Here is a 9,848-nt window from a genome sequence, read left to right on the forward strand (position 1 = left end):
TGAGTATTATAAAATAATTCCGATTAAAGGTGTTTTTCCCCAAGTATCCAAGTAATCTAACTTTGCATATATACAGGCCATAAACTTACCTGCAAATATCTGTACAGCAGTAGTAGTGAATTCTTACTTTGTTTATATTCCTTACATAAATACAGTTTTAGATGTTCATTAAAAAAAAAAAAACAAAAACAAAAACCCAGGCAGTACCAGTATAGATCAAGATTAATTACAAAATTAAATAGGTATGACAGTTGAGTAGAATGATCCAAAATAAATTATAGAGTTAGAAATATTGTTGGTTGACTATCTATAGTCCAAGAATATCAGTACAAAAGAAAACTTCCCAATTGAAACTCTTGCTACTACAAATATATAAAATACTATATTCTAATTTAAACTCTTCTAACATTTTTTTCAAAGTTTCACTGAATTGATTCTGCTTGTACCAACAGATGAGTAGTTTAGTTAGCCATTTGGTGTTTAAACTCTCAAACAGAAAACTGTTTTAAAGAAGGTGATCACAAATAGCAAGACTAAAAGCAACAGTGGTGATTTGGGAAGCCAACTGCATAAGGTGTCACTTTCCTTTGATAGTTACTGGTAAATTACATCAACTTCATGAAGAAGAGACCAAAAATAAGTCAGTTGTTAAAATAAGTTATTAAACTATATGCCCAGTAAAATTCATGAATTTTATTGCAATGTAATCAGTTTAAAAAGTTATTTCCTGTGTTTTTTTATGATCAGAGGAAGTTTCTAATAACTTAAAGATATTTTAGAATAGGTCTTGAAAACTGTAAGCATATGCAATTATATCTGCACACATAATTATCAAAAATAATGATAATTAAGAACGGTTTCAACAAAACATGAATACAGTTCCTCTCAAGGGGCATTTTTGTTTCCATTCCATCCTTCAAATGAGAAAACTTAGATGGCCTTGCCTCACCAGAGAATGTTCAGGTCCATTCCAATATAGGGCATCCCAGTCATCTCCATGACAACAGCCCTTGACAAATTAGAAGGGAACCAGATTCACAAACAGAAAAAGTCAAGAGTACCGAGCACTGTTAATGTTTTTTTATTTGTTGGTTTAAGTCAGAGCTGGCCAAACAATTTATAGAGTTTTCCAGAGGAAAGGTTGAATCTTTTACCAAACTTGAAATGGTTAAGTATACCACAAATATTAAGTTGGATAGCTATTCTCAGAAAGTGAATGAGATAAAGGGGCAAAACTCAGAAATCCTTCTCTGGAACACACTTCCCATTTTAAAACAAGAAAAAGGGATTAGGAGAGGAGGTTGGGGAAGGACCCTTAAATAAATCTGTAGTCTTTAAAAGGAGAGAGAGCAAGGAGAAGAGAAGGTAGAAGTGGGAAGTAGGGTGGTAAGCAATTCTTTTCTCCAGCCTCAAACCTCTTTTTAAGACTACAACTTTCCGAATGTATTGTCATCTGTAAGTATTTAGAATTTGTCTAAGAATAATGGCTTCTAATGTTGCTACCTGACAAGTGTGAGGATCAAAGGAGGAGGTCTATCAGTACAGGTGAGGGCACAGAGATAGTTGTAGTGACTGAGGATAACCCCATTGTTCTTTTTCTCCTTAAGGATTTGGATCAGTAATGACCCGGCTACTGTGCTGAGTTCAGGAAATCAGAGCTGCAGGTTCTTTTAGAAACCAGACAATAACCTTGTTCCCTTGCCTCCCTCTCCTGCACCTCGACCCTGCAGACTGCCAACTCTCACCCACTTTAAATGCATCAAGCCCATTACCATCCCAAGAGTATCAACCAGATAAATGCGGAACATGTCTACTGACCACAGTTAAAAGAAAAACAAAATTAGAACTACTGTTTTTTGTTTGTTTCACCGCCCCTTCTTCCCAGCCCCCAGCCCTTTGTGTGTGATGATTCCCTTTCAAACCACCCACAGACCGAGCATACGAGAAGAAATGGTAATTTTTGGTTTAAAAGTTCACTTACCACGGCAACCTCATATTGCTTTGTCATGCTTTTTGCACTTAATTTTTCAAAACTGCTTGTGCAGGGCGCAGAACTGGGAAGGCAGGACTAAAGTATCTCTAGTAATCACAACAAAAAGGAGAGAACATTCACCAATCAGAATGACATTTAAATGCACAAACCTCAGAGCAAGACGCACGGTTCACACCACAGGAGGGAGAAGGTGGGGGTGGGCAAAGCCAAGCTAACAAAACAAAAGGTAAGGGGGAGAGTTGAGTGGTTGGAGGGCAAATTGATCCAAGCCGTCTTTGGAGTAAGGACTGGCTTAAAACCACCACCACCATCACCCCCCGCTCCCAGCACCCCAGCGATTACCCGAGTGACTTGGACTTGCCTCCAGCCAGCTCAAGTGCAGGAGAGGAATGCCCCATCTAAGTTCACTAGCCCTGTCACAGTCTTCCACTGCCTGATGGGTTCGTTCAGGAGAACACTTCCAGAGGCATCCATCCACTTGAGGTCTGGGTTTGGCTGCTGCTGCGGGGTTGCTGAGAGCAGCTGCTAGGATCGTTGCCGTCGCGTTCCTGCCTCATTCGCGCTGCACAATAGTCCCGGCTGGGTGCACCTCATTAAGCCAGCCCGAGAGCCCCAGGAGCAGGGCAAGCCGTGTGACAGCGCTGCCCCTTTGTAATGACTGTGTGATGGATGCAACCGAAGGGTGGGGTCTGGGTGGGTCAAAACTGTTAATGACAGTATGTATCATTCTGTCTGTCCTCCAGGAGAGGGAAGCCCCCTGCCCTCCCCCCTAGGTCTCTCTCTCTCTCTCTCTCTCTCTCTCTCCCCTTCCTCTTTCCCCACCTCCCTATAGCATTTTCTGCAGTCAGCGTTCAAAAAAAGTATGAAAACCATCGGGTCATTTCTATCTTGGTGACAGCGATTTTATCCAAACACTTAAAGGAAACAGAAGATCCTAAAGTCGAGAATACGGGTGCGAGAAGGACGAGAAGAGCGGGCGGCGTGGGTGCGGGAGCGAGCGGGATATTAACTGGCGGATAGTTTGTAACTGAGTCAACTCGCACCAACTCCGCCCGGCTCCGGGCGGCGCGGGACAGCGCTTCCGCGCGCACCGCGTTGCTCTCGAGGCCAGGGACTGTCTAGGGGGCGGGCAGCAGGGCGAGGAGAGGGAAATAAAACCAACCCGAGAGGCCCCCGGGCTGGGGAGGAGACTGCAGGAAGGGTCTTGCACTCTGACCGCGCGCAGCCTGTGGGGGAAGAATCCGGCACCCAGACCGAAAGCCCAGCCGGACGGGGAGGGGCTGCCAGGGTGCTGGAATGAATTGCGGGGTCCGACACGGCCGGGTCGGGCGAGGGGTTCTGTCCCGGGCTGGTGGGTATTCCTAGAGCCAACGACCCCCCTTCCCCTTCACAGGTCCGGGCTCCTCCTGTGCCGGGGAGCACCGCCCTGCAGGTGCGCAGCGAAGTCACTGTCTCCGGGACTCGACCCCCGACTTCTTCCTCACGCCCGCCTACAGACCTGACACCCCTTTCCGCCTCACTCCTTTCTCCGTCTCGCCCCGGCTGCCCCCCCCCTCCCCCCGGGAAGGCAGAAAGCACTAAAAATGACTCTCCTTTTGCCCACTTTGTGGAGTCTTGGATCTTTGCTTCCCTGACTCCCTCTTGTCCTTTTGAAAACATCCACGGATACCTTTCTTTTTTTTCCTTTCAATTTTGTTAATGGTCAGAAGAATCCAGTTCACGGGCACTGATTTTTCAAGTACAGGAAAGTCTCACAGGGCTTTAATTTCCCTACGTGGACAAATAGGCTATTATTTTACAAGTCAACTTTCTATTTCCAAACTTACTGTGAGGCTGTATACTCTTGATGTGCCTACAAAGCACCTGTTCCAAACAACGTGAGCGATGTCTCCAGAACCGCGTGGATATTTATTTACGTTGATTAGAGTTTAGGGAGCACCATGTCTCTGACACTATGTAATCAACTACTCTCTTTTCATCACTGATGCCTTTTAGCAGCTAGAAGAAGCAATAAGCAGAGAAAAAACAGGACATTTATGTCTAATGAAACATCTCTTTTTATGTCAGCTATTTATTAAATTAAATAAATTATTTATTAATCACTTAAAATTTGTGTATATAGGTTGTGCAGCCTGTTCTAGGCTATGGGAGTTCCTTCAGAAAGACTTTTATGACCCTCCTCAAAAAGCTTCTGCTATCTGGGGAAGGTAAAAGAATCGGAGGCTCTTAATTGCTTCTAATAAGAAACCACTCGGAGTAGATGGGAAGGAAAGATCTTGTCAGAAGACTTTGAGCATAGGAAAAGAAGGGTGTGGTGTTGATTTTGCAGGGTTCCCTCAGGTTTTATAAACCTTCAATGTCACAGAAAACGTCCTCATTTTTTAACCAGTAACTTTTCACAACTTTTTACAATTCTATGATTTGAAGGTAGTACCAGATTTATGTTCACGTTTTTTCCATAATTAAGTAAAGGGGGAAGATTGGGGAGGAAGGAAGAACAGTTAGAATTAGTGAAAAATCTAAATAAATTGACTTATTAAGTAATATATTGACTGACAGCAATACTGATTTAATAAAGCATGCTTAGAAGAAATCCCTAGAGATATACCTTAATGAGGAAGAATAAGAATTATATATAATAAACAAAATAATTGTTTCTACATAAATACCTCATTTGAGCATGAAAACTTAAAACAGTTGCACTTACATTGTTTTACTAATAATTTGCATAATGTAATAGCTAAAAATAGTGAAGATAGCAAATGGTTTTGTAGTAAGTTATCAATTGTAAGTATAATAATAAACAATAAAAGTTTATGTTGCTATTAAAGCTCTCCATTCCTCAAGACCTAGATGGGCAAGATACTAAATACTTTCCTCTGAACATATTATCCTGATTGAAAACTATGACCTTTTTTTAAATAATAGCTCATTAGCTGGCTGGGTAATTTCCCTCTCTATCCTCATGAACTTTTCAAGAGTTTTGAAGGCATTCTGGAAAATACACACTTTACTAAATTCACTTTTCTTCTCCAACCTAGAACTACATCATTAGGAGAGGAATAACGGAAGGGATGGGAATGCTAACTCATGGAATAAAGGTGTTTTCCTTGACACTTTGAAAAGTAGACAAAAGAAATGAACGATAAATTTGGAAAGTGGGTCTTTTACTAAATGAAACTTTTAAGATGGGATAAAAACAGCTCCAGTAAGTGTGTACATTAAACGTATTAACCCTGTGAAACATAAGATTGCACCTGGGAGAAGTTAGCACAGTTGGAGATTATTAAGACACATCAACGCACTCAGCATTAATGAGAACTTGAGCCTCGTGTGGAACACAGTTGTACCAAATTGGCAAGAGTCATATACCTAAATGTAAACTGAAATTTTTCTAGGAGGGAAGGATATATCAAGCCCAAAGAAAAAGTGTAGATATATATTTTTTTAAATCTACCATCCTGCAAAATATTTATCCTACCAAAATTTCCTAGCACATTCCACAATAACCTATATGATAGTATTAGTACATTCTGAAAAGAGATTAATACCTGACAAAGGTAATATGTTCTATTTTCTATTTTTATTAATACGATTATAGGCTTGATTTATTTCAGGCCCTGCTCTATGTGGCAGGAGAAAATAGAGGACAAAACAGTTTCTTTGGCATACATCAAGGAATACATTATAATCAATAAAAGCAAACTAAGTCTGGAAAATATATAAGCGAGGTATTAAATAAGCAATTCACCACCTGTAAATCTCCCACCAGTGGGTGAATGTTGAGTCATGCTAAAGGCTTCAGTGACTAATGGAATACAGTGCTTAATCCTAAATGACCTTGACTTTCTCCTTTTAGGAACTTCTCAACAAGTTTTGTGACAAGTAAAAACAAGATCACTGTGTAAGAATCCAGTATGGATTCTAAAGATTCTCCTTCATGCTACCTTTTAAGAGGAGGTTCAGTCTTTGGGAAAGCATTGTTGTTGTGCTCTTATGATGTCTTTGCCCATGTCAGCAGGATTTCTGGAGTCATATCGATATTGGTTCCAGGGGCGCCTGGGTGGCTCAGTTGGTTAAGCGTCTGCCTTCAGCTCAGGTCATGATCCCAGAGTCCTGGGATGGAGCCCCACATCGGGCTCCCTGCTCGGCAGGGGGCCTTCTTCTCCCTCTCCCTCTGCCCCTTCCACTGCTAGTGCTCTCCTGCTCTCTCGTTCTGTCAAATAAATAAATAAAATCTTAAAAAAAAAAAAAAAGAAATTGGTTCCAGTGCTTATAAGCTGGATAACTTGGGCAATTCTCTTAACCACTGTAGGCCACACTTCCCTCTTTAGTAAAATTATAAGAACAAGGACCAGCTCCTACTGTTGTGCTGATTTAATGATACAAAGTGTGAAAACACACTGCCTAGTAAAATGTAAGCCCTATTGAAACAGATAATGTAATGGGGCTCACTCAACACAAATTCCCAACCTCCTCCCTCCTTGTCTTTAATTTAGAGCCTGAAAATATGAATATTTGATTTCCCAATTTCCCTCACAACTATTAGTGGCTGTTACACAGTTCTGGCAAATTTAATATAAATACATATTTACTGAAGGATTGCCTGGAAAAACTTTTGCTTTCTTGATGACAGAGGACTAGACACAGCTGCTACCACCTTTTGCCCATTGCCCCACTGCCTTCTTCTTACCTGGATATTGTATGTTGTCTGGAGGTAAAGCAACCATCTTGCAATTATGAAGCAGTAAGTTGAAGGCCAATCCCTGAAACCTGGTGAAGAAAGATGGGAAAACCTGGGTTCCTGATGACATGCTTGAGCTGTTCAATTAGTCCTGGACTGGCTACTTTTAGACTTCTCATTTTATATGGAAAAAAGCTCTATGTAAGCTGTCTGTCACTGAATATTCTGTATCTTGAAGCTTTCCCAGCTGATATATTGGCTCCTGTTGTGGTTTCCTGCTTCTAAACTCAATCTGCCTTGATTCTTATGACCCTGCATGACAGTCATTTTGAGTTCCAGGTAAAAGGTTTCTGAGACTCCACCTGTAACCAGGTCACTGGTATTGGATGGGATAATCTGCTCAAATTATTGAACAAGGAGTGGGTTTGTAAGAATCACTGATTTGAGGAAGTTTCACACTAAAATTCTGTTTGAAGAAGCTGCATAATTGAGCTATAATAGGTTGAACTTAAAGTTTATCTAGTCCAAACATCTTTCCTCTTTTCTTTTATGATTTTTTTTTTTTTTGCTGTTGTTTTCAAACAAACATATAGGCATAGTCACCTTGGAATGTATCAATATTGAACTATTTAGAATATTCACCTTGGAATACTATAAACACTTATTTGTAATTGATGATCCTAGTTTGCTGCCATAGCCAAAAAAATTTAGATGCCTTTATTTAGGAATTATGTTCAGAATCTGAATCACAGTTTTAGGGAATGTCAGCAATGTTGACAATTTTTTTCCTCTAAAGATTGGATTTGATATGTGGAACATAAGGAATAGCATGGAGGACATTAGGAGAAGGAAGGGAAAAATGAAGGGGGGGAAATCAGAGGGGGAGATGAACCATGAGAGACTTGACTCCGGGAAACAAACTGAGGGTTTTAGAGGGGAGGGGGGTGGGGGGATGGGTGAGCCCTGTGATGGGTATTAAGGAGGGCATGTATTGCATGGAGCACTGGGTGTTATACAAAAACAACGAATCGTGGAACACTACATCAAAAACTAATGAAGTACTATAACATAATAAAATTTTTAAAAAATTGAAAAAAAAAACAAAAAACTAATGAAGTACTGTATGGTGACTAACCCCAAGATGACAGCATACTAAAGTGAGCCTGCCTTTCTCTGGAATGGTGTGGATGAATAAAGCTTTCTGTGTTGTCAAAAAAAAAGGAAAATATCCAAAAAGTTGTTCACAATCAAATCTGATAAATTAAGTATGCAATCACTTACAAACTGGATAATACATATTTTTGTTGTTATTGTTAAAAAACAGGTGTGTATACAAAATAATCAGACCTAAAATGGGCCTAAAAATGGGTTGTAGCAATGATGACATTGTTTAAATAAACATGTTTTCCCAAGGTGACTCTTTTGGAGATCCACACACTTGGTCACATGTGTTAGCTAAACTTGTCAATCTCATAGCTATGTTCAGTTGCAATTTCTTTGAATAAACCAGATGTTTCCTTTTCACCTTTCCCCTTCCATTCTGTCATAAATTTCTTATTCTGAAACACTCACTGTTCAATTGATTCAAAGCATTTTTTTTTGTAGTACTATCACTTAACTATAGTTGATTTTTTTTTTTAAAGTACAAGTTGCAAGACAAAATAGTGTCACCAATAAGGAGTAAGATTGCAAATCCAACAGAATTTCATTTGAGCTCCAACCTTACTACTTACTAGTTGCGTGATTTGAGTGATTATTTAATCATTTAGGCCCATTTTTTTAATCTGTAAAATGAAGATAAAAATAGTACCTGTCTTAGGTGTTGTGAAGATTAAATAGGATAATAAATATGGGTTTTGCATGTAATGTTTGCCATATAGAGAGTGATTAACAAGTATCATTTAGGATAATACCATGTTAGGCAAATAGTGAAGCCTTTGAAATACTTAAAATGTAAAGAATATCAGGGTGTCTGTGGGAGTTGCTACCAAGAACCGCAACTCTACTTTTCAACAATTTTGAAGGAATTCTGGAAAATATACATTTTATTAAGTTCACTTTTCTCTGATCTCCCTTTCTCCTCCCCAACCTAGAATTATATCTATTAGGAGAGGAAAAATGTAAGGAATGGGAATGCAGCTAATGGAATAAAGGTGTTTTCCATAACACTTTGAAAAACAAAAGAAATGAACAATGAATTTATTTTGAGTGAATTATGAGTTAATCATGGATAGTTAACATGGAATAATCTGGATACTTATTTTGTTTGAGGCAGTGGAAAGACATCTGATGCAGTAGAAACAAACCAGTCCTGGCTCCCGTATATGATTCTAGATAAATCTTTTAACCTACCTAAGTCTCATTTTTCTCAGTGTAATATAGCTAATGCCTGTCTTCCCAGGGAAATGTTCTCAAAAATAGGTAAGAATCTGGTAAATACTTCTTTCCCCCTTAATAAAGAATAAAAAACTGGATGCATTTTCTAAGAACCAGGAAAGCACAATTAACTTGGAGTTTATAAGATCTCCAGAGGCATTTCATTACTCAGAGAAATAAGATGACAGTAGAAGGCAGATGACTATTGATTTAGATCATGTGTGTTTATGACATATCAAGCCAGGTGACTAAACAAAAATTGGTGTCTGGGTGCAAGTCAGTCAACTCCTCTGTCTGTCCTTCAACTATTAAATGAGAAAGTGGAATTTGAATGTACTTTTCAGTTATTCAATTATTTGCTTGTAGCTAATTTTAACAAAATATAAAATACAATTGTCTGACTAAACAAGACTTTCCCCCCACTGACCTAATTGCATTTGGCATGGAGGAGGACAGAATGTAGAAGGGGTAAATAGATACAAGGGGAGAGATGAAATAAAATCTTTCAATAGTGTTTTTTTAAGATTTATTTATTTTGGAGATAGAGAGCATGCACATGTGCAGGCCAGAGGGAGAGGGAGAGAGAGAATCCTCAAGCCACTCCCTGCCCAGCAGGGAACCCTACCCAGGGCCTGATGCGGGGGGTGCGGGACTGGATACCAGGACCCTGGTTATCATGACCCGAGCTGAAACCAAGAGTCGGACGCCCAACCAATTGAGCCACCCAGGAGCCCTGGAAATCTTTCAGTAGGTTTTGACTGACTACAGCTTATTATGTTAGGATACAATCTCAAA

At 39.7% G+C, this 9,848-nt stretch overlaps 1 protein-coding gene across 1 annotated transcript in view; it reads right to left on the minus strand.

Annotated features, from left to right (window-relative positions):
- ELAVL2 (ELAV like RNA binding protein 2) overlaps positions 1 to 2,002 on the minus strand; it is a 163,304-nt gene extending 161,302 nt beyond the window's left edge. Inside the window, exon 1 of the mRNA XM_078061316.1 lies at positions 1,982 to 2,002. The gene's annotated coding sequence lies outside the window, so the exon portion shown is untranslated. The remainder of the gene's footprint in view (positions 1 to 1,981) is intronic.
- Positions 2,003 to 9,848: the final 7,846 nt, after the last annotated feature.

The sequence above is a fragment of the Halichoerus grypus genome, chromosome 14 (genome assembly GCF_964656455.1).
Source record: "Halichoerus grypus chromosome 14, mHalGry1.hap1.1, whole genome shotgun sequence".
Taxonomy (NCBI): Eukaryota; Metazoa; Chordata; class Mammalia; order Carnivora; family Phocidae; genus Halichoerus; species Halichoerus grypus.